Here is a 26,325-nt window from a genome sequence, read left to right as displayed (position 1 = left end):
AACAAAAGAGCGGAACTTAAGAGGTGAAGTGAGAGTGACTGCCCTTGACATCAAGGAAGCATTTGACTGAGTGTGGCATCGAGGAGCCCTAGAAAAACTGGAAACAATAGGAATCAGGGGGAAAACTCTCCACTGGTTCGATTCAGACCTAGCACAAAGGAAGATGGTTGTAGTTGTTGGAGGTCAATCTTCCTAGTTCCAGGACATCACTACAGGAGTTCCTCAGGTAGTGTCCCAGGCCCAAACATCTTCAGCTATTTCATCAATGACCTTCCTTCCATTATAAGGTCGGAAGTGGAGATGTTTGTAGGTGACTGTACAATGTTCAGTACAATCCGGGACTGCTCAGATACCAAAACAATCCATGTACATGTGCAGCAAGACCTGAGCATCATTTAGGCTTGTCTAATAAGTGGCTGGTTCCAATTGGACCACAATAGTGGCAATGACTATCTCCAACAAGAGAGAATCCAACCATCTCCCCTTGACATTCAATGGGCATTGCCATCGCTGAATACCCCACTATCAACATCCTGGGGGTTGCCATTGACTAGAAACTGAGCTGGACCAGCCATAGAAATACTGTGGCTAAAAGAACAGCTCAGAGGCATGGAATCCTGCAGCGAGTAACTCACTTCCTGACTCCCCAAAGCCTATCCTCCATTCCCAAGGCACAAGTCAGGAGTCTAATGGAATACTCTCCACATGTCTGGATGAGTACAGCTCCAACGACACTCAAGATGCACTGCAGCAACTTGCTAAGGCTCCTTCGACAGCACCTTTCAAACCCATGACCTCTACCACCAAGAAGAGCTAGCGGGCAGCAGATGCATGGGAACATCACCACCTGAAAGTTCCCCTCCAAGCCACGTGCCATCCTGACTTGGAACTTTATTGCCATTCCTTCACTGTTTCTGGGTCAAAATCCTAAGCCTCTTTTCCTAACAGCACTTTGGGTATAACTACACCACATGGGTTGCAGCGACTTAAGAAGGCAGCTCACTACCACCTTCTCAAGAGCAATTACTGATGGGCAATGGATGCTGGCCTAGCCAGTGACGCCTACCAATCCCGTGAAAGAACAAAAAAACTCCAGTTGAGGCCAAACCAGTGTTTTATACAGGTTTAACATGCTTTTATACTCTATGCCCCAAATAAAGCCAAGGATACTGTATGCTTCATTAACCACTCTCTCAACTTGCTCTGCCGCCATTCATGATTTATGCAAATATACACCCAGTTACCTCTGCTCCTTTGCCCCCTTTAGAATTGTACCCTTTATTTTATATTGTCTCTCTGCATTCTTCCGCCAACAATGAATCACTTCATACTTGCCTACATTAAATTTCATCTGCCAATTATCTGTCCATTCCACCAAAATGTCTAAGCCCTTTGGAAGTTCTATACAATTTTCTTCATGGTTCACAATACTTCCAAGGTTTGTATCATCCTCAAATTTTGAAACTATGCCCCCCTGTTGACCAAGGTTTAGGTTATCAATTTATATCAGGAAAAGTAAATGTCCCAACACCGACTCCTGGGAACTCCACAACAACCCACCCTTTGGTCTGAAAAACATCCATTAATCAGTACACTTTGTTTCTATCACTCAACCAATTTCATATCCATGTTGCTACTGTTCCTTTTATTCCATGAGCTATTACAATTTTTAGTTTCAGATGGTCCTGCCCAAAATAAATGAGCAAGTGAACATTTCACATGTGGCTTGTTTAAATGACTTTGCACCTGATAACCATGCAGTGCCTTACCTGTTAATTATGATTGATGGCTCTTGAGCTTTGCATTATTACTCACTTGGAAAAGAGAGAGGTTAACATTTCCTACTGTGATGGATTCCACGTTAAACTGCTGATTTTGTTTCATTGCCACAAAATTAATTGGATAAGTTCAGCCATGAAATGGCTATTGTTGGTAGAGGAGATTTTTAACTGAAAGCAAATGAACTAATGAGAAAATGTAGGTGTCCTCTTGCATTAGCAAATACACTTGATACTCATGTTATTTTTAACCTGTATTCCGGGCCAAGTACCCATGCTAGCCTGCTGGTAAACAGAAGTCTGTCTGAAACCATGTTTGTCTGAGGTTGCCTTCAAACACGCAACCATCCATATATGCATGTTAATGACATTTAGGTGTAGAATACTAACAACATGAAAAGAAAAATAATGTTTGTACCACATCATGGTTTGATGCATCACTAAAAGTTAAGAATATTCACTTTGTGCACTGGAGGTTTTCCAATGGTAATGAAGATTTTTCCATCATCAAAAATAAAAGATTGCATTCAGTGGTGTAGAAAGGGTAATATGCACAAAGGATATATATTGTCTGGAATCCGCAAAGTGAGGATTATAAAAAAATGAGACTGGCTTGGTTAACAGTTTATTAGGCAAGGAATAGCTAAAGCAATTTGTAAATCTCAGGTGCAATGCGAGAGAAATATTATATTCTGACCTGAATGGTATGGGCAAATTTTCTGCTTACTATGCTGGGGCATAAAGGAAAATTAGACTGGAGGATTATACCACTGTAACAAAACTCACCTGATTTTACTTTATGTGCTGCACCCAGCTGATTCCTTGCATCCAAGCATGAGTAGGAGGAAATCTGGCCCATCTCTCTTCCAGAATCAATTTATACAGCATTTCTCACATAATTAGCACTCATATCTCCTCATTCACCTGTTACATTATCACTTGGACCATGTACCATATGAAATGTTTCATGTTATATACTGTTTAAACTAAAGGATGTGGTGATCATTACTTTTTTTTTCTGAAGAAAACTATACATTTGCAAGAAGTGACACATTTTAATTTTAACATGCCTTTGATGGTGGTGTAATACTTAATGGTGAAGCTGTTCAATGCAATTTTGGATTCAAAGAGAGAGATTATTACAGCACTACAGGCACCAAAGCAGAAGTTGCAATGGTAATGTTAGACCTGTAAATATAAACTGAGCTATACACATAAAGCACTTATTCACAATTCATGTGGACAAAGTGTATTCCAACCACTGGGATTGATTTCATAATTTTTTTTAAAACAATCATCCTCGGAAAGTGAAGCTGTCAATGTCAGCATTTATTGCACATCCCTAGTAGGCCTTCTTGAACTGGTGCAGTCTGTGTGGTGAATGTAGTCCCATAATGTTGTTGGGTAGGGAGTTCCAGGATTTTGACCTAATGACAATGAATACATCTCCAAGTCAGGATGGTGTGAGGCTTGGAATAAAGCTTGGATGCAATGCTCTTTCCATGCACCTGCTGCCCTTGACCTTCTAGATGGTGGAGATGTTGGGCTTGGGAGGTGCTGCCAAAGGAACCCTGGGAAGTTGTTGAAAGGCATCCTGTAAATAATACACACAGTCATGGTTCATCAGTAATGGACAGAGGTGCTAATCAAGTGGATTCCTTTGGCCTGGATGGTACTGAGCTTTCATGTGTGTTGGTGCAGCCGCACCCAACCAGGCAAGTGGAGTGTATTCCAGAGGGTGGTTCATACAGGACAAACCTCATTGAATTTTAAGAAGTGGCCACAAAAGAAGTGGATGGGGAATGTCAATGGATGTTATTGATATGGACTTCTAGAAGGTAGTTGATAAAGCCCCTTATTAGAGAATAATTCACCTCCCTAAGCCTCTCTTCAATCTACAAGGGACAAGTCAGGAGCATGATGGAATACTCTACACTTGTCTGGGTGAGTGCAGCTTCAACAACACTCAATAAGGTCAACCCCATCCAGGGCCAAGAAGCCCAATTAACTGGCACTCCATCTACAAGTGCACTGTGACAGCAGACTCCTGACTAGTTCCTTGTAAATGGTGGAAAGGCTTTGAAGAATCAAGAGGTGCGTAACTCACTGCAGAATTCCCAGCCTCTTATGAGGGACTTTATTAACTGCCTTCTGGAAGTCCATATCAATAACATCCATTTCTTCTTTTGTTACCACGTCATAAAATCCAATGAGGTTTATCATGTAGCATCTACAAGATGCACTGCAGCAACCCTCCAAGTCTCCTTCGACAGCACCTTCCAAACTTGTGACATCTGCCGCCGAGAAGGACAGGGGCAACAGATGCATGGAAACACTACTGTCCCTTCACTGTCACTGAGTCAATATCTGGAGCTCCTTCCCTAATATCATTGTAGGTGTACCCAACCTTTAGGGCAGAATGTTACGTCCTGTGGGGAGGCGTGTGCCCGACCTGATCGGGTGTAAAATAGCATGCAATGACGTTGGGTGAGCGTCCCAACGCCATCGTGCACTTGCGCGATATTTCGGTCCTGGGCGTGCACGAGAGGTGGCAGCAGGCCTATCGACAATTAAGAGGTCTATTAGGGCCATTAAAGTATGAATTAAGAGAGATATTTTGCTGCCTATCCAAGCCTACGGTTGGCAGGTGGATGAATCAGCCAGGTGGCCTTTGCATTTTAGAGGAAACCTCATCCACGGGCGGGATGAGATTTCTGACATTAATTTTTTTTAAATGTTGTGACATAATTTTTGTTATGTATATGTTCCTATGAGTGAGTCCTACGTGGGGGCATTTTTTTCAGAACTTCCAAATCTTGATTTTTGATTTCAAAATTCTTCAGCTCCCCGAGGCAACTCCCAGCCTCCAGGAAGCTTTCATTGCGCGATCCCCCACACCTGCGCAGACTTCAGCGCTCGCTCTCCTCCCACCCCCACCCTGGCAGCGCTGAGACTTTCAGCATTAATTGGCCAGCCAGCGTGAAATCGCAGCTGGGGGCCGATCAAGGGCGGCGGACCGTTTCCCAGCCGCTCCTGGGCCCGCCCGCCATGCCTGCCCAATGCCCTGAAAATCCTGCCCTTAGACTGCAGTGGTTAAAGAAGGCAGCTCACTACCACCTTCTCAAGGGCAATTAGGGAAGAGCAACAAATGTGGATCTTACCAGCAATGCTCATATCCCATGAATGAATAATAAAACAAAGCTAAAAAAGAGACTGTTAGCAAGTTGAAGCTCATGGAATTGAAGGCAAAATTTTTGGCCTGGTTTGGAAATTAGCTGAGCGCAGGATTTGGAGAGTACATATGATGGGCAGGATGTAACTAGTGGTGTCTCACAGGGATCCATGTTGCTGTCTCAACTGTTCACTGTATTTATTAATGACTTAGATGATTGAAAGCCATATATCAACTCAATTGACTAGATAGCTAGAGCGTGGTTCAGAATAACCAGTGCCAGCTGAGGTAGACTTGGGGCCTGCCTCCTCACCTTGGCCCTGAGGGTGGAAGGCAATGACAAACCAGCACTGACAGGAAACGGCTCAGGGTGAAGCATCGGCATACAATGATTGATATAATATTATGAAGATGTAATTCCCAGGTAAATGAAATATTCATGGAATGCTGGCTTTTATGTTTGGAGAACTCAAAATACAAGGGGGTAGAATTTATGCTATGCAAGATACCAATTCATCCAAACCTGGAGCTCTGTGAGCAGTGCTGGGCATCATACCTTAGGATGGGTATATTGGATGTGGAACAACTACAGTGTGGGTTCACCAGAACAATATCTGGACTCCAAGAGTTAAATTACAAAGAGAGGTTACACAAACTATGGTTGTACTAGAGGTTTAAGGGATAATTTTATCAAAGCCTCCAAGCTATTAAGGGGAACTGATTGGATCGAGAGTGAAAAATAATTCCTGCTGCTTGGGAAGTCATAAGAACATAAGAACATGAGAAATAGGAACCGGAGCAGACCATTCAGCTCCTCGGGCCTGCTTCGCCATTCAATAAGAACATGACTGATCTTCTCATGTTTCGATTTCCACATTCCCATCTAATCCTGATAACCTTTGATTCCCTTGCCTAACAAGAAGCTATCTACCTCTGCTCAAAAATATTCAATGACCCCGCCTCCACCACCTTCTGAGGCAGGGAATTCCAAAGTCGCACAACACTCAGACGGAAAAAAATCTCCTCATCGCTGTCCTAAAAGGGTGACCCCTAATATTAAAACAGTGCCCCCTAGTTCTGGACTCACCCACAAGAGGAGACATCCTTTCGATGTCCACCTTGTCAAGGCCGATCAGGATCTTGCATACTTCAATTAAATCACCCCTCACTCTTCTAAATTCCAGTAGAAACAAGCCCAGTCTGTCCAACCTTTCCTCATAAGACAACCCACTCATTCCAGGTATCAATCTAGTAAAACTCCTTTGAACTGCCTCCAATGCATTTACATCCTTCCTTAAATAAGGAGTCCAAAACTGCACACAGTATTTGAGGTGCGGTCTCATCAATGCCCTGTATAACTGAGGCATAAAAATGGAGATTGGTTTCAGTTGAAACCCGCTGAAATGGGCGCTTGTATATTACATACCACTCCCTTGTTGAGTGGCTGTTCGTCTTATCTCATTACACTCCTCGGTTACCATAGAATGAAACCCTCCAAATCTTTTTCTTGGACAGAACAAAGCCTTGGAGGGCCCTGGAACCTGTCAGACTTTATTACGAGTTTGAGAGGCTCGATGTGTTTATTATTCAGGGAGATATAAACTTCCAACTCAGCCAACGCTAGAACACCCCAGTAGAGCAGCGATCCTGCCTGGGGTCGACAGCTCAAATGGGCTCTCCGATTCCCCAGCATCAGGTCACAAGTGAGTCTCGGGGTGAAATTGCTTCCTAAAGACCCTTGGTCGATATGGCCTCCTGCAGAGAGTCCTTCCCTTCCTCCTCCTCCACTTCCCTCTTCCAGCAGTTTGTCCTGCATGATCTTTGTTTGTTCTCCCAGTCATGCTCAATTCCCAAAACAAGCCCTATCAGGTCGTTCATGTCGGGATTAATTTGTTTCAACGCAGCCTTTTAAATGAACAGAAGAGAATTTCAGCACTAATAAGAATGGCTACATGTGCATATATTTAAACCTAAATAGAAAATAGTGGAAATACAGCACAGGACAGTCAGCATCGGTAAAGAGAAAAAATAAGTCGTGACTTTTCAGACGTGTAACCTCTCCTCAGAGCTGATAACTGATACAATTTATTGGAACAGTCATGGAGCTGGAAAGCGATTGTGTGCGATTATGAAGCAACAAGCTTTGTGTCAGGTGCATTTTCCTTGGCATGTAATAAAATCAAACACTTTACTGAACTACTGTTGGGTTATAATGGCTGGGTACTAATATAATTTTTCTTTACTGTAAACAGGAAAAAAAAATCCAAAAGGCAGAAGAAAAAATGTAGTTACTGGAATTTTGAAGGAAGTAGAAGATATTGGAAACATTCAGCATGTCCGTCAGCATCTGTTGAACAAAACGTTATTGTTTTGAGTATGGACCCTTCCACACAACTAGACATAACTATTTATAATGGAAAATATTTCCCTGGTCTCAAGAAAATGTGGATATTATGGCATTTTATTTCTCTATAAACTAGTGGAAATATAGAATAGACTCACAGTAAAAGTTACCAATTACATTTTCCAATTGTCAGCAAAACACAGGTGGATAATCAGCTGATTTCAAAATTCAACAGATGTTAAACTTGACATAAACCTGACATATATCTCCATTACTCTCTCTTATTTCTTTTCCTTCCCTTTGTTAAAGTCTATCTCTCCCCATCAACTTAATGCCATTACCGAAATTCAAAGAACACAAAGTCAAAGCGACAATAGATATATAATCAGAACAACATGGTCTGAATTTTTTGGATGGTGGGGCCTTGTTTCCCATTATCCGAAGAGTAAGCGGGGAACTCATTCCCATTGACTCCGAGTGCCCTGCAGCTGTTTCACGCTCGAATGAGCATTAAGTGGCTGCAGGCAGGATTTCCGTCCCTCACGCAGGAGAATATCCAGCCTTAGAGAGCTGCCGGCCAGTCTGCAGCGACAGGAGCTGCAGTGGACAGGAGAGGGTGTGCATGAGGATGACTGAGGCTAAGACTGGGCACCAGAGGCCCAGGTAAGTTTAAAGGGTCCCAGGGTGGGGAGGGTAGAATAGGCCTGTGGGGCACAAAGGGGGTGGTCAGTATCTCGGAGGAGAGGCCTGGGATGTGGGGTAGTGGGGAGAGAGCTCCAGAGGCTACTGGACCTTAAGGGGGGGGGGGTCGCCCAGCTTCAGAAAGGGGCTTCTGATGGAAGCACCCCTCCAAACCACCCCCCACCCCTCACCCCCATTTGCCACCCAAGATCTAAGTCTGTTGATTTTCAGGCTTCCCCCTTGGAAAGTCAATCCTCCTGGCAACCTAAAAACTGAGGCTGAGTGAGAAATGGCCCTTAAGTGGCCAATAATTGGCCACTTAAGGGCCTCAATTGGAGCAAGATCGGGCTTTCTGACCGAGGCCTTGCCCGCCCCAGCGTAAAATCACTGCGTGTTCAGGGTGGAACCCAGGGGAAATCCTATTCCTTCAATTTTACACTCTCCCTCCCACCACCTGAAAACCCGCCAGAGGGGTAACATTAAATTCAGGCCTATGTTTCCCTCATCCATTCACACATAGGCAGCCTCTCAGATTTAAACAAATATGCACAATTTTACCTCAGTGGAGCTTTTGAAATTTGTTTGTGAATCTTTTTTAAAAATTACTTGAATAAAGTTACTGAGCCGAATGTGCTCGAGATAATTAGCTTCAAAAGTGAACTGTTACTTTTTCTGAAAATTTTAATAACATTAAATGAATAAACACATTCTCTTTCAATATTTCTCCCACTCCCACTCTCCTCCTCTAATACCTGTCTTTTTGATGCCAGTTTCACTCCCTCTTTATTGCCCCTCAATTGAACAAACTTTCTAAAGTTTATAGAGCACTAAAATCCAGATTGTGCTCTCAGTATCAATTAGCAGCTCTTCTGATACACAGTGAGGCATTTTTAACATCAAACATGCCTATTGTAGCGCCACCCGCAGGAGTATCCGGCATTGAAGGTACTCACAATTAATTTTCCACAAAATGCACCAGCACACCTACCAAATGTGATATAGAATATATATTTGTGTTTTGTTAACTTTATTGTTTGTCTTCCCAAACAAAAATCTTTCAAATCAATATTTATGTTGGAAAAAAATAAAGTATTTGGAGGGCCAACGTGAGAAACCAAGAAAACCTCATCAGTTGGGAGGGTTGCCAATGAAAAGAGAGCTGTGCCAAAGTTTGATAAAAGAAAGGTTTTAATGATGAGAGCTCCTATAATATAAATGGTGCCCTTGGAGAAAGTAGGAAGATGTTATCACTTGAGAAAAGAGCTCCTAAGCAGGTAGAGGACAACAGGAATAGCTGATGGAGTAAAAAGGAACAAATGAAGCTTAGCAATGTTTTTTATGGTGAGCACTGAGGACCAGAAAGTAATGTACTGTTTAATTTTATTTTTATATGCTGCCTAAGTGCTGCCACGGCTTGCATGACAGCTCAAGTCAGACATAATTAAATCCTGCTTGGGCATTTTCTTCTGCCAGTATTTGATATTCCTTTCTTGTTTTTCCCTTCATCTTTTCTTTTTTGATATTCTCTTCCCTTAATGGCTCACAAGCAACTGGCACTGGCCATCAATTTATCTACCCCTTTCCAATTAGTAAATAAATTAAGTCATCCTCCTTCATTCATGCAAGGGCTGTGTTCTTTACCCTTTCCTTCGTTAAATGCATACCAATTAAAGATGTGTGTGGTTGTGGTTATTGAAGTGCTTTAATGATCCTGAGAATATTTAGTGGGCATATCTCCCCATGAAGAACCTGGATGTCAGAGTCTGCAGAGACTTATGGGCAACTGGTGGCAGCAGTAGCTGCATTTCCATTATCATAGACGATATAATGAGCAACTGGTCATCCTTTGCTGTATTTAACTCCCTTCCCACAGTGATGCATAAGAGAAATTCGAAGAAATGAATAGTGGGGAAAAGGAGACTCAGTGACAGGTTGCAGCAGATGAACATCAACACCTGAATGTCTTCACAAAGACTGCACAAGGCAGCAGCAAAGAAATTAGTTGTGTGCAGAGGTATTTTCAGACACAGAATGTTAGCAGAAAGGTTTAACAGACCAGACAGCTCTGCAAGTGATGATAGCTCTAGACTGATGGCAGGAGTAAGATCCAAAAAGTGGCACTGTTCTGAGGGAAAGTGATCACAAACAGCAGTAAGTGTTGCTGTTAAAGTAGCTCAGGTCGGAAGGAAAAATTGAGATTATAAAAGATAGAAATGGTTCAGAAAAAACTAAATGTGGTTTGATCACATTACCATTTTATATTCTGAAGGTTTTTGGATTCCATCGTTTATTGGGTAACAAGTTTGGTGATGTGATTCCCTAATTTAATGATTTCATGATTTCCCTAATTCCCTAATTTAAATGAATGCCCTGCAGGCAAATACTCCCCACTGAATTCTGAATTTGTATAATTAAATACAAGAGGATGGAGGCCAGGGCTAAGGAATGAGCATTCACACAGTGACATCATGTGACCTGTATATGCCTTAGGCTGCAAGCTGCCTCAGGTTAAATCACCCAAATATACTACTTATTAATGTGGATTTTTGAATGACAATAATAGAAGTGCCCCTTCAGGTAATGTTTCATTGGTGGTTTGGGTAGAGGCCTGGTAAAATGTCATCTACAAACATAACAGGCAGAATTTTACATTCGCGTGCAGGGGCGGACCCAACACGCCGAACGTAAAATGACGCGCAATGAGGTCTGGCATGCGTCCTGACGTCATTGTGCTGCCATGCGATATTTCGTTCGGCAGGCACAAGCCTGAGTCGGCTGTGCGCCCGCTGATAAGAGAAAGGCCTATTAAGGCCATTAACATACTAATTAACTCCAAATTTATGCTGCCCGTCCAACCTAATGGTTGACGGGCAGGCAAAAAGGCCAAGTGGCCTTTACATTTTTAGGAAACCTCATCCACGAGCAGGATGAAGTTTCCTAAAGCTAATACCGATTATATAAAAACTTTATTTTGAAAATAAAAACATGTCCCATCTCATGGGACACAGTCACATGAGGGGACATGTTTCATTCAATTTTTAATGTTTTTAATAACGTCTTTAAAAAGCACTTCAATCTCTCTGAGGCAGCTCGCTGAGGCAGCACTACAGCTCGCGATCCACGATGGGCAGGTCATAATTGGCCCGCCCGCATGAAATCGTGGTGCCGAGCCAATCACGTTCAGCGGTCGGCTCCGCAACTGCCTGTGCCCGCGCTTGCTCCCACTGAGCTTGCCTGACGCATGGAAAATCCTGGCCAACAAGACAGAAAGACTTATCACTGCATTTGGAATAGCATAATTCAAATGCAATTGTGTTAAACAGTTACTAATGCCATTTCAGAAAAGTAATGCCGATTATTTTGTTTCTGAAGGGCCAGCCACTTTTTTCATTGCGATATCATGCTTTTTTTCTTTTTAAAATGAGAGTTAAAATGAAAAATGTTCTTTGACTAAAGTTCAAAATGGAGGATGGAAATTAGCCAGGCAAGGTTGATTGGCCTGAAAATCAGGAATGAAGTGTACAATGTCAGATGCAAACAGATCCTTTGAACCCAGATGATGTGTGATTAATTGCTGATTAATTCCTTTGATCACAATTCGCTCCCTGGCTCCATAACCTGTACACTTGGTAAGAACTGTGGATTCTATGGGCAAATAGAAGCTTGCATTTCCCACATGCAGTTTTTCATCTTGAAAGTCTACAAATGAGATAAATTGGACTGTTCATTTCAAAAGACCTGTTGCTTGTCAAAGTGCAGAAATCCCCATTCTGAAAGTATGTACCAATCCCTGATAATGCTACTCCTATTATTTTTTAGCTTCGGTGCTATTTCATATCTTGCTTATGTATTTTGCTACTATTAATTATTCTGCCTACAAATAAATTCCAGCAAGTAAATACATTTCATTTATATTATTCCACTGACTTATTAGCCCGGATTTTAACTCTCAATCATCAGTGTAGAGATGCGTGGGTAGCCCACAGCAGGAGTGAGCTGCAATAGGGAGGGACAACACAGGAAACAGTTCACTGAAAGTTGATGTTCTCTCTCACCTCTGCTGAGAAGGGTGATATGAGGACTTCAGGGCCCAGCAATGAGAAGAAAACTGCTTGTTTTACCTAGAACAGGTAGAAGGGCTGGGTTTTATGCTCCCCCCCACTGGGCGCTGTGGTTCTGGCCCCACCCACCCCCGCAACCACCACCTGTCCCCTGTCCACGATCCCGATAGCTGCCCTGCTGCAATTCAACACTGGGAGCATCATTGATCGCTTTAAGCCAAGACTTCCGCCTCTTTCTCCAGGGGAAGTCCCACCCTAGAGAGCTGTCCAGTCAATCAGATTGATGGCAGCTTTGCAGTCCCAGCCAGGAGCTGTGGCCACTCCTGGGACGACAGGCAATTCCACTGCACTGAAGAACTCAGGTAAGTCCAGGGTTGGGGGGCTCGGAGGGAGGGATGAGAGGGGTGAGGGGTGGGTTCCAGAGGCCAGGGGTGGTTTAAAGGGGTGGGGGTATGATCTTGGGGGAGGGGGTGCCTCCAATAGGCCTAGGGAGCCGGAAAAGGGGGTCTCCCCCACTTCCTGCCTGAAATCAGCCCATGCAGCTGTAATTGCCAGGCTTTCCTCATAAGGTGGGCCTCCTGCCGCCATGGGTAAAATGCCAGCGGCAGCGGGATGAAGCCCTTAAATGGCCATTAATTGGTCACTCTAAGAGCCTCAAGAGGCCCAAGGGCAGGAGGACAGCCTGACATCTCCACCGACCCCTGTAAAATTTCTGCTAAGTTGGGGTGGGTAGGCGATGGGATGGCCATTCACTGGATTTTATGAGTCCTCCCTCCTGCCTCCCTGCCTTTAAACTCATTGGCGGGGGGTATGATTCTAAGATGATAATTATGTCTGAAGGGACCTTGTCCTAGGTTTCCACCTCAAAGGAGAGCCTCTCTGTCGTGGCGAAAATAGCAGAGCTGCCCCAAAATCGTCCATCCCACCCCTGAACATCGCACTTCCCATTTTTATGGGGTGGGAATGGGGGTGGGGTGCGCTTTGTGCATGCACAAAGGCAGCTGGCAATTTAAATCATCAGCAGCCTTTACTGAAGTGGAAGTTTGCGAGCCTAGGGGTGTGGATCCCTCAGTGTGCAAAGTAGACCTGAGAAGAGTGGGTCTGAACTTGGTGTATTTCTTTGGATAGCTAGGGGAGTCCTTTGGAAAGGCAGGGCACCCCTGTGGAATTTTCCTTAAAATTTTACTCACAGCCCCTGAAGTGGCACAAAACAAACTGCAACTGTTACCCCTTAACTCAAGAGGGTAGGATGGTGGGGCTTGTGGTCTCACAGGGCAATTATTTTTGCCCCTGCTGACTTGTGCACCCGGGTGCTAGGAAGAACTGTGTGCTGGAGAAGGATGCATAGCACTTTGTGCGAAGGAACATACAAGATGGACATGACACCCTCGCACATTGACGCCATAGAAGCCACTTACTGTGAACAGCCAGAGGGAGGGCAGAAGGTTAGGAGGAAGAGGCTGCTACCCACGCAACAGGAACAAAAAGGAGGAGAAACAGGCCAACTAGGTACTATCCTGCGGGAAGGAGGTACAGACCGACGATATTATACATTAACATGACAGAGAACCAGTACCGAAGGCAACTGAAGCTACGCCTTGAGGTGGTGACAGACGTATATCACATGGTCCAACAGCAACTCACAATTCATCGACCCCCATGCCTGTGACTGTGAAGGTAACGATCGCTCTCAACTTCTATACCTCAGGATCTTTCCAGGGATCATCAAGAGACCTGTCTGGTATATCCCAATCAGCAGCACACAGTGTATTAAAGCTGTAATTAATGCCCTTTTTTCTCTTTGAGGGGGGGGGAATCACATTAATTTTCCTATAGATTTGGCGTCTCAGACGCCGAGAGCCAGCGTCTTTGCCCAATTAGCAGGCTTTCTTCCGGTGTTATTGATTACGCCCATGCTTCCATAAAGGCCCCAACTCAACAAGCAGACACCTTTGTCAACCAAAACTCCTTCCACTCAATCAATATCCAGGTGGTTTTTGACCACAGCAAGGCCTTCCTTCAAATGTGTGCAAGGTTGGCAGGCATCTGTCATGATTCCTTCATACTAAGGAGATCCCAACTACTTCAGTTATTAAAGGCACTCTCACAGATCCATGGTTGGCTTCTACAGGACAAGAGCTATCCCTCAAGAACCTGGATAATGACCCCCTTTATGAGCCCACAGACAGAAGTAGAGCACAACTACAACAGCAGCCATGCTATCACCAGGAATGCCATAGAGCAGGCAATTGGCATCTCCAAGATATGCTTCAGGTTCTTCGATCGCTCAGGTGGAGCTCTGCAGTATGCCCCAGCAAGGGTATCAAGAATAGGAGATGTGTGCTCCATGCTGCACAACAGTGTGGGGCGAGGGACATACAAATCGGTGGTGATGACACCAAGGGCAGAGCTCCAGCCTCTGAGGAGGAGGAAAGGAAGAAGATGAAAAAGATGAAGAAAAGGAGGAAGCTCCTGTCCATTTGAAGGATTCTGAAATGGATGAGGATGGGGAGGCCGCCAATGGCAACGCAGCTGGGAGGCAAGGCCATGTAGCCAGGGCTGACTCTGTGCAGGTGGGGATCATTGCCAGACAGGCCCTTGTGTAAATAGATTCTCATAAGGTCCTCCCAGATCACAATTGCATCAACCAGTCTCTGATGACATCCTTCCACCTAAAGAACCTTGTACATTGAGTCCACAATTATTCAAGGGACTGGCCATCGCCTATAAGGGAGAAAATAAGCATCAATCAAATTGACTCAGTCACATTCATATGGTTGCAACCCTCACCATCATAACCATGGGCATCATCATATTACAAACAAACATAGTGAAGTCATTCACAACCTGCCCCCGCCCCGCCTCACATGAATGCCAGTGACTGTAAATGAGGGACCCAAGCTGCTAAATCATCCATAATCAAACCATGGCCACAATGCTGAAAGAGACACAATGTCAGAATTCAAACCCTATACATACTGATACGCTTGTATGTTGTAGCATACATGTAGATAAGGCATCTCACACACGAGGAGTGCATAGCTGGGCAACAACAACTCTTTGAAAGAACTTACGCACCATCCATTCCGGCCAACGGTCCGGTTTCTGATGTTGGCGTCACATGCAACATTCCTGGCTTCCATATACCTCTGCTTCCCTCACAAAGCACATCCTGTGACACCTGGAATGTGAATGCAGCCAAAGTAGTGGGCACAGCAGGCAACCAATATTAGACGCACAATACATGGCTGCTCAAGCTGTGATGACTAAACCAGGCCAATGTGTAATGCTGCAGTACAGGTGAACACCTTGTACCCAACATTCATGCTTGAGAGTCACCTGCTGCCCAGCGTCTGTTCGTGGAGTCTGATCATTGAGCCTCCCTTAAAGACAAGCTAGGATGGACAATGAAAGATACAAGAAGAATCTCAGTGGTTGTGCTTTTGAACTCTGGAGTGTGGAATTTCCCATGCCCGCTCGTGTCGATGTCATGGTGGGCATGGGCGGACAATTTGGTGGGAAGGCCAAAAATCAGTTTCACGACGTCATGAAAAACGTTTGCGACCATCCGCTTCGCCCGTCAATGGCGGGCCGTGTTTTCCGTTACCGGGCGTTGGGAACTTCATTGTAATACATCTGCATATCATTATAAGCCCAGCTCACTGGAATCATCCCCTCACATTGGGTAATCCAGGCACACCGGCATGATTGCACGACAAAGTGTTTCACAACAGCATTTATAAGGCATGCACCTGGGGAGATGTACTTCGATGGGAACTTGGAGGTAAGTGCACCGTAGTAACGTTGTGCAGCACTCGCGAGGGTCGCCTGTTGGATCTCAAGGTTGAGGTGCTGCACATTCAGGTGAGGCCACAAACAAGTCGCATTTTCCTGGCTTGCTGTCATTGAGATGCCAGGGCGTGGGCTGCACCCTGGTTGAGGCAAATTGGGGGCAGCAAGGGATGCACTGAGGCTGGTGGTAGTGCAACGAAAAAGGGGGAGGTATTGGGGGAGGGAAGCAGCCATACAGTAGAGAAACCTTCCATAAAGTGACCATTCCTCCACAGCTAGGACAGATAAGCTCCAAAGACTCATTGACATGCTTGGAGTTGACCCTCTAGCTTATCTGCTCACTTAAGCAACACAGAGGCCTGAAAATGACACCAGGTGCTCCAGAGCTCTTCACCTCTCGGGCACAGACTGCAAACTAAGGAGCGTTTTAGTGGACTGCAGAGTAATTGGACAACTAGGCACGTTGTACAATCTCCTTGCTAAAGCTGGCCATGGAGCAGTCACTGCTGGAGATGCTCACAGCCTCTTGCAATGTCAGCATCCCGGTTTGGACCAGTCTCCCCCATGGTTCAAGCTAACAGTGCAGCCTTGCAGTGTGGGTTAGGAGAATGGCTGCACCTGAGCTGAGAGCACAGCATGCAGTCCAACGGGCAAAGCTGCCGCCAATCGGTCAGGTGGGGTGGGGTGGAGGTGGGTGGGGTTTCAGGCAGCCATGTAGCGCACTAAACTCTGGCCATCCAAGTGGTGGCCAGCACTCTCTGGGATGCGTTAAGGGGTCTTCAGACTTAACCAAGAGAGATTCTTAGTACACTCAAGCTAACCCACACATCTCTCCTTCAATCTGCAGGAGGAGCACATCAGGAGCACGGAGCCTGGTGACCTAGCTGTATGCCTCATGACTTACAGGGAGTGGAGACGAAACAGAAGATAGCAACAGAGGCGCCTGAATGGGCAGAGGGAGGAGCAGCACCCTCAGGAAGAAGGGATGGCTGTGGCTCCCACGCATGCCACTGATGAGCCACAGCAAGCCATCGCTGGTTAGTGCTTAGCTAGACCCAGGGTCTAAAGACAGTGCTTGTCACCCCTGAAGATGATGGAGAATTAGAGTCGCCAAAGATTATGCATGTCCAGGACACTGGTCAGTCACATCTACCACTTGCTGCAGGATTTGGCGCCATGGGAACATGGAAGGAATCCATTGCCAGTGGCTGTGAAAGTGACTGTGGTGCTCAATTTTTATGATAGTGGCTTCTTTCAGGGCTCCACAGGTGACCTCTGTGGGATATTGCAAGTCTTCACCCACAATGTATCCAAGAGGTCACGGACACCATATTCGCGAAGGCACACATGCATTTTGTCTGGGATCAGGGAAGCCAAAATGGAAGAGTGCTGGGATTTGCCCAGATCTCAGGTTTTCCACAGGATGCCATCGACTGCACTCAGTGGTGCTCAGATCTCCGTGGCAACATACGGTCAACAACGTCAACCACAAGGACTTCCACTCGCTGAAAGTTCAGCTGGTGTGCGACTACCACAAATGCATCCTGCAGGTTTGCGCAAGGTTCCCAGGGAGTGTCTGCGACTCCTACATCATTAGTAGGTCTCAGGCCTCTGAGGTCTTCCAGAATCCAGAGAAGCTGCAGGGTTGGCCCCCCGGGGACAAGGGCTACCCTCAGAAGACGTGGCTGATGACACCCGTGCAGTGGCCTCAGACTGCAGCAGAGAGAAGGTACAATGAGGCTCATGCTGCAACTCGCACCCTAGTGGAGCAAACCATCAGAAAGTTGAAAATGAGGTTCCGGTGCCTGGGCCGGTCTGGTAGAGCCCTGTAATATAGTCCACAGTGGGTGTCACGCATCGTTGTCGCCTGCTGCATCCTTTACAACCTGGCGCTGCAAAAGGGAGGGGAGCTGGCTGAGGAGCTAGAGGCCTCCTCCAATGAGGAAGACATCGACGGGGATGAGGGTGAGAAGGTCATCGAAGGTGAGGATGCTAGAGATGAGGGCATCGCACTGGCCAGATGAGGCAGGCATGCTCGGGAGGCCCTGATAGCTGCTGGATTCATGGACATGCAGTGAGGAGACACCATAGATCCTCACATTGCATCCGTGAACATTTGTCTCCTATCTGACTGATGGCAGAGAACATACCTTCTGTGATATAGCTCCTGTCATGGGGGCGCAGTGGATGCCAATGGCCCCTACATTCCAGGAGGATGACGATGACATGCAGTGGAGAAACTCCATTGATCCTCACATAGCTTATATGAATGTCTGACTCCTGCCTGGCTGATGACAGATCGCCAAAAGGGTCATATCGTGGAGATGTAGAGGGGCAACTTTAACTTCTCCTGATCCTAAGGCATCCTTCATGAGCTGAACCGTTCAGGACCACACTGTCACCGGACAGAGATGCTGATAAACTGGGAGGCCAGCCGCACCTCAAAGGTGCTGGGAGCACAGAGAGAATGATGGAACTCAGTTCCACCAGCCCAGGACATCCTGGCAGCAATGATAAGCCCCACCAAGGTGCAGGCATGACTGATGTGTCCAGTGACAGTGAAGTCGCACCATCAGTGTGCTGGGAAGGTTGCACAAAGCACAGGGAAGAGGCCCTGGACTGAGACACCTGCCTTTATCTTGTGCAGCAATTAAGGTTTCACATCTGAGTGACACAAACACTGCTGATCAGAACAAGGAGCCATAGGCAGGGAGGTAGTCTTGGGAGTTTATTAATAAAGTGAACGTTATTCACAAGTGATTAGCGCCTGTGCCCAGGCTGTGCAGCTACATCTTCTTAACCTTCCTAACCCTGCCGCTACATTGTGGTGCTCCTCCACCATCCACAGCAGAGGTGGAGGCAGCCTGCTGACTGCTATGCCCTGTCTGTGGTGAGCTTGGTGGGGGTCTTCTGGAGGGTCGAGACCTGGAGGGCCCCGGCCTTTTTTCAGGGTCCTGCTGTGTGGCAGTGGCACTCCCCTTGGCCTGTGGAGCTGGAGCTGTTGGGGTCACAGGAACGGGGGATTTGACTAGGCCAGACACTCCTGGTGTCACCTGGGTGGATGGTCCCTGGGTGTGCACCTGCTGATCCTCCTCCCTAAGGGTGCCCGAGGACCCCTGGCTGACTCCTTGAGGAGATGGGATAGCTGGAGTGAGATTGAATTGTCCCACACCTTTCTGGCATACATACTGTTGGAAGCCAACTATGGCATCAGCGATGGAGTTCAGCCCATGCAGCAGAGGAGGAGTGATGGCCTGGACTAAGGCCTCCATGGCAGATGCCATCCTACTACTGTAGGCATGCCAGCACTATCGCCTCTGTCTGAAGGTAAACATACTCCTCCATTATGCCTTGCAATCTGAGGAGTGCAGCGGACATCCCTTCCTGAAGTTCCCTAGCTTGTCTTTGCAGCTGTAGCAACTGAGACATGAGAGAGTCCAGAGGCTCGTCATCTGACTTGGACTCAGCAGATTTCCGGCCTCCAGCAGTCCTCCGAGTGCCAGACTCCTGGGAAGCCCCTGTCGCCACCTGCTGTGCGATGTGCTCACCAGATTGTGACCCTGGGGCTACTCTAAAGCTAGGCCCCACCAAAGTGCGTGTCTCTGCACTGGTGGAGGGGGTGGGTGATCGCTGTAACTGGTCTTCAATGAGGGTACCTTCAGATTCCTCTTTGGAGGTTTCTTCGGGGCTTGAGTCGAGGACCTGGGTCAAAGACTCCATCGGCTGTTTCCCAGATGTGCCTGCGAACGCAAGGAGAGATGATTAGTGCATGGCAGTGGCATGTGAAACAGGGCACATCACTCACAGCATGGCTGTCAAATGGATGTTGCACTGCTGGATCCTCACTTGGTTGAGCACCGCCAACCTCACCGTCAGCACAGGAACAGTCCAGGTCTTCACTGGCCAGCTGGATGACTTTATTTTCAAAGTTTGTGAGGACTTTGATTTCAGGCATTCCTCCACCAGTCTATGACCTCTCTCTCTTGTTGTGTGCCAGCTTGTCCTGCACGATTACAGATAGAGACAGTGTATGCAGGATGCCTGCGAGGCCAGATGATAAATATGCTTGGCCTGTGTGGGCGGTGAGTGGTCCTTTGGACGGGATGAGGATAATGAAGGTGTGCATGAGAGAGTGAGAAGTGATGTCCCTTGAACTGACAGTGAGTGAGATCCCTGTGGATGTGCGATGGGTTTGTGAGTGTGAGTTGAGAGTGATGAGAATAGTGACTTACCCTGGCGGAACGGAAGGGATCATTCATCCTCTTTTGGTACTGGGTGGCTGTCCTCTTTTGCAGGGCATTGGCACTGACCTCTGCTGCTACGGCCTCCCAAGTCAAACTGGTGATGTTGCTCCCCCTCCTGAGGCCAAAGTGGGGGTAGAGGGCATCACGGCGGGCCTCCGCAGCATCCAAAAGGTGTTGCAGGGATGCATCACTGAATCGTGGGGCTGCAGTCTTCTTGCCTTTCGGGGGCCATGTCTTCTGTGCAATAATCCTGGGCTGGAAGCACTGAGGGGTGTGCGCGCGGCTGCACTTTAAATATGACGCCCGGCACGAGGAAGTGACAAGGTGATGGCGTGGCGAGTGAATCAGAGGATGCCCACCAGCAAAACTGTGTGTTTCCCGAGAATGCATGATTAATAGGGCAGGATTGGGATGATACTGTGTGAAAAGCTGCCATTGCGGGCCGACAGGTAAAACCTGCCTGCTACCACATTTATTGCAAATCTGGGATGATTCCGTCCAGAATCTTATGTAATACAGCAGAGAAGGAAGAAGTCCTCCAAAGCATCACAAATCAGCTGACAAATTTGATCCTATTGATGGTACATCGAGATGGACCTCAGCATGCCACCTTCACTTTCACTGGTAAGAACTGCCTTCATCATGTTACCATTCTTTTTGAGCTCTCTAGTGTACAAACACACACTGAGTCATGTCCAAGTGTAAGTAAATATATTCAAGAAGTGCTCAAATGTCCTATGAACAATGTGGAAGTGTAACCACAGTGAACCCATTAGTGCTCTATGTGAGACACACCCCTATGAAGTGCCCCTTGTGCTGCCTCAGATGAGGTGGACACAGTCTGCTCACTTTTCTGTCTAAATGGCAATAAAGAGCATGATAGCCAGCCTTATCATGCAGGCACCCATTGGGGACCTACTTCAGACTGCAGCCTGTGCATTTTTGCACGGGCAGCTATGGCCACTGGCCCGTGTGTGGCAGGTGAGGGCTATGGGAGAGAGGTTGGGAAGCTGGAGGAAGATGAGGGTGTTGAGGAGCTCAGGTACTTTCCTTCTCCTCAGTGACCTGCACAGCCCTGGGTTGGCCTTCAGATGGGATTGATGGGGCTGGCTGCTGGTCCGCAGCAGTCATCCATTCCAGCAACCGCTGTGCCAACAGTGCGACCGACCTGTTAGGGCTGCACAGCTCGTCATGTATCCCATGGATGCTTATACTCTGAGTGGATGCTTCAGGCTCCTGAGAGAGGCTTTCATCCTTTCCTGACCGAGATGCTGTTCTTACATCCACCCCGAGTGCTGCTGCATGTGTCTTTCCATGAGATTGGCCAACCTCTCATGGTCAGAGCTCACTCGGTTGAGCCCCCACAGCAATGTGGAGCTCATAATGATGATAGACGCCTCCATTTGCAGTCCCAGAGCCCCCACTGCCTCAGGGAACTCCACCAGATGTCCACACATCTGCTGCTGATTATCGAAATACTGGGTCCCAAAAGGTGACTCCTGAGGCTCCATGTTTCTGCCCACTGGAGCATCATCATGACTTTCTTCCCTCCTCTGAGGGGTCTGTGCTCAGATGCCTCTAACTCTGACATCTCTTCCTGCACTCTGGTGCGGTGACATTCACCCCATGCCACTGACTCTACACATGTGCTGCATCCTTCCCAAGTGCTTGTATCTGGGTTGGTGGAGTGTGGGCTCCATAACACTGCCTCCTTGAACATCTCTTCCTGCTCTTGATGCCTGAGGGATGATCTGTCCTAGGAGGGTGAGGGAGCAGAGCTGGGACCTATGTGAGACACAAAAGCAGCGGCTTAGGTATAGCCCTTCTCATTGTGATGTTCTGATGCATGCTATTGTTTTTAACCATGCTCACACTTCCCTTACGACGCAACCCCATCCTTGCACACCCTCCCATGCTAACGTCCCATTGTGCTCAGTGAACAGACATCATGACCGACACCATTACCATGTTCCAAGGTGATCTCAATAGCACCTTTATCACCTGCTACTGGCAATACACCATCACCAACAGACAGCTGTTCAGGCACCCTGTCAACCTCCATAGCCATCTATTCCACGGGTCAGATATGTCCAGTGCAGTCCGGGCCATCTCCGTGGCATTCTTTAGCTTTTTTGACTGCAACAACAACACAATTTCATGTTACCCCAATATATAATGCATAGAGGGGTATTGCTCTTCACAGTCTCTGTGCACCACAGTGCTCATTCACATGTGGACTATGAGCACCAACATGAGCTGCTTACACATACAAGCCTCGATGCTGAAGCAGAGGTATGTGCCAGGTTCGCACCTTATCTACAGCAGATAAGACCCTTCCCTTGGAGCTGTGTGTGGATGAGCTAAGCTATTCACCTTTCTGGAATGCAGTAGGTCATTGAACCTTTTCCTGAGCCCATGAGCGCTGATGGTCTCCTGCTGCGCTCACCGCAACCGCAATTTGAATCCAGGCATTCTTGGTTGCTGCAGGGTCATTACAGCAGCCAGCTGGGTACAGGACCGGTCTCCTCTTCTGGACCTCTTCCACCAAAACTTGAAGGTTCTGATCATAAAAGCGTGGGACAGCTGGAACCATCCCTTCCCCCTCGTCTCCTCGCTGTGACATTCTATGAACAAAAATGTAAGGAAGAAAGGGTTGTGAGCCATTCAGATTACATTGCTCTCATTCACTTTTGTGTTTTTACATGCACTAACCATTTTCATCATATCATCATTGATTACTGTTAAAAGTGTGCTGAAGAGAATGGCTCTGCACAAGTGCTTGGTCTCATGTATGTTGTGGCTGTCACTCCAAAGTAGCATGCTGTGCTCTGCAACCACTGACAGCCCTTCTGGTTTCCTCCTTCTTAGTCACACCATTATGCAGCTGTGAGGGACCTGGCCAAGGCTCAACAGTGTGGGTGCAATGCAATTGATGGGTGGCAAGGGGGCAGGTGGATGGGATAATGAGCCTGGCACTGTTCATCATTCATCCACCCACTGAGTCTTGGCAGCTAACTACATGGCTGCATAATATCAATACAGGTAGTGGTGGAAGGACGATGCCATCTTCATGACTGTGTCTTGTGAATACATCCATGCTTTCAGTGGTTCAGTAGAGTATGCTTTGATTGGTATTTAATGACAGTTCTCCCATAGGGAAAGCCCTTGATGTTCCAGGTAACAGTTGGACAACATTTACCACTTTGACACTTACCTGAGAAGGCAATGATGTATCCTCTGAGACACAGGGACTTCACCATTGATGATCTACCTCTCTAAGGGGCTTTAGAAGGACCGCTTTTTATTTGAACCTGGCTTGACAGATCCTCCGATCACTCACTACTTCCCCAGGGTTTCCCACATTGACTCCTACTGTAGCCCACCCATTTCCCACCCCCCAGACCGAAAATCAGAAGTTTGAGCAGATATTTTTAAAGGTCAGGTTCACGGAGCCAGGAATTCTCCCATCTCTGTGCAACCCACCTGGGAGCCAAAATCTGTGCCTTGTCACAGTGATGTTCTGTTGGTGTCCTTGAAAAGAACATAGGTAGCTTTAGTAGGGGGACCCTACTGCTATGTTCTATATGTTGGAAGAAGATAAGCAAAAAGCATCCATGGAAAACAGAAGGATTAGACATCACCTGCACAGAGATCCCGTATTACCAGAATTTACAAGCCAAGACACTCTTTCACCAATGTCTCTCACAGCAATGTGTAATGAGGCATCACTCATTTTAGTTCTGGAATACCTTTGCTCCAGTTTTCAGGATAACTTGAGAAGCACGTCAAGGACATGAGCAGCATTTCCAGTAATTGAGAAAGTAACAACCGTGCTTCATCTTTTTTTGCTACTAGATCATAGCAGGAAACCACTGTCAACTTTTGCCAAGTTAACCCGTGTGCTGCACCTTTGCTGAAATTTTACCGTCCCAAATTGGGATGGAACAGCAAACAAGATGGCCAACAGGCTCGAAATCCTGCTTGTGTTTCCACCCTCCGCCACGCTGCACAGCGCTGGAAAGGGTGCAGGTGGCAAACCAGATCCTTGCCTATTAAAACAGCAATCAAGCCATTGAGGCCACACTAAGAAATCCAACTTCAGATGCAAAGCAAATTTCCAGCAGGCAGTTGTGAATTGGGAGCCCTCAGCAATCTCACCCAATGCGTGAACAGTAACAGAGGCAAGTCAACAGGCAATCTTTCCTTGCATCATTTGAACTGGCTGAAAGGTCTCACTGCATGTACTGGATCATTACAGGAGCTCATCACGTGAGGGTGGAGAAGCAGGGGTAAGGAGCCCGCCACCTCAAAGGCTTGGAATACAATAGTATTACCTGGGCATCAGGGCATTTAACCAGGCTGCTCAGACATCACCCAAACAACAGCAAGGGTGCACCTGGAAATAGGAATTCCTCCACCACACAATGAAGCCATCAAAACATTGCAGTGGCAGCATTCACAGTGAGGAAGAGTCCCTGGGCATTGGGAGTGCACAGGCACAGAGGAGAAGGCGAGGTATACTGGAATGGGCGAAGCTACCTGGACATGTCAGAAAGGCAGCGCCGAAGGAAACTGTGACTCTCCAGGAAGATAGTCACATACATTTGTGCCCTTGTCAGCGAGTAGCTCACACCTCGTTCTATTCATAGCCAGGCCCTGCCAGTAACAGTCAAGGTAACTGTGACCTCAATTTCTTCATCTCTAGATCATTTCTGGGGTTAGCTGTGGACCTGTGCAGCATTTCACAGTTGGCTGCACACAGCTGCATCACAGCAGTCACAGATACCCTCTTCACCAAGACTGGAGACTGCATCAAATTTTCAACTGATGGGATGTCCCAGACTCAGGAGGCACTTGGATTTGCCACAATCGCCAGGTCCCCACGTGTTCAGTTCTGAAGCTGAGTCATATGAACTCGAAACATTGACTCTGTTTCTCTCTCCACAGATGCTACCAGACCTGCTTAGCTTTTCTAGCATTTTCTGTTTTTCTCCCACAAGTTCAGAGCATCATCGACTGTACCCACGTGGCCATCAAGTTACCAAGTGACAGGCTGGAGAGGTTCATTAATAGGAAGGCCCCAAGAATGTAGAAATGGTGTGAGACCACACGGAAAGCTTCCCGCATGCCTGTACACATTTCCCTGGAAGCTGGCATGATGCATATATTCTACACCAGTCAAGCCTTCTGCATCTCTTCCAACCACTCTCCACCCACCACATCCCTCACCCACACCCCACTTCCCCACCATGTCCCGGGTCTGTGGCTGGATTCTAGGGAACAAGGGCTACCTTCTGAGGCGATGGCTCCTCATTCCTGTACGTGTGCCATGGACTGCACCCCAAAGGTGTTATGATGACAGCCATCAGCTGACAAGAATCCTCATCAAGCAGTCCATCAGCCTTCACAACATGTGCTTTCATTGCCTGGATGACTCAAATGGCACACTGCAACACAAATGCATAGGGCATAGAAACAGAAGGAGTTGGAAAAACTCAGGTCTAGCAGCATCTGTGGAGAGAGAAATAGAGTTAATGCTTCAAGTCTTATATGACTCTTCTTTGGAGCTCAGATTCTCTGCCTGCATCCCTGCAGGGCCAGCCACCATGATCTAGCCATGCAAATATCTTCCCCAGGCTACTCAGTGCTTCATGCACTCCATGGGCATCAGTGTTCAGGTTCTGAACTGACTGGTCTGGGTGAAATAAACCACCCTGCATCCTGTATAGGACATCAGGATGATCTTGCATGCACTCCAGGTGCTGCTGCATGTGGCTCTCCATGAGGTTAGCAATCTCTCATGAAAGGGGCTCATGTGCTCGAAGCCCAGAGACATGGCCAAGCTCATCTGCTCCATGGACTTCTCCATTCATAGTCCATGAGCCCACACAGCCTTAGGGAATGCTGACAGATGGTCACACATCTGCTCCTGCTGCTCCAAGTATCGAGCCCCAAACTGTGACTCTGGAAACCCTTCCTCTCTGCCCAGTGGAGAATCACTGTGACTGTTCTAACGCCTCTGCAGGAGCTGTCCACAGAAACCTCTGCCCCAGATGCCTCCTCCTGTACATGAGTGCTGTGCTCCTTATCCAGAGCCAGCGTTTCCACACGCACACTTGGGCCACTGAGGTGTTAGTACTTGCACTGCTGAATGGTGCGCAAGTCTGTTGTGTCAATGCACCCTCAGAGAACTCCTCCTGCTGCTTCTATCTGAGGCATTTCTAAGAGGGATGAGGTGACCTGAGACCACTGG

The sequence above is a fragment of the Cetorhinus maximus genome, chromosome 18 (genome assembly GCF_964194155.1).
Source record: "Cetorhinus maximus chromosome 18, sCetMax3.hap1.1, whole genome shotgun sequence".
NCBI classification, from domain to species: Eukaryota; Metazoa; Chordata; class Chondrichthyes; order Lamniformes; family Cetorhinidae; genus Cetorhinus; species Cetorhinus maximus.
The sequence above is the reverse complement of the archived record's forward strand: the minus strand, read 5'-3'. Positions refer to the sequence as shown.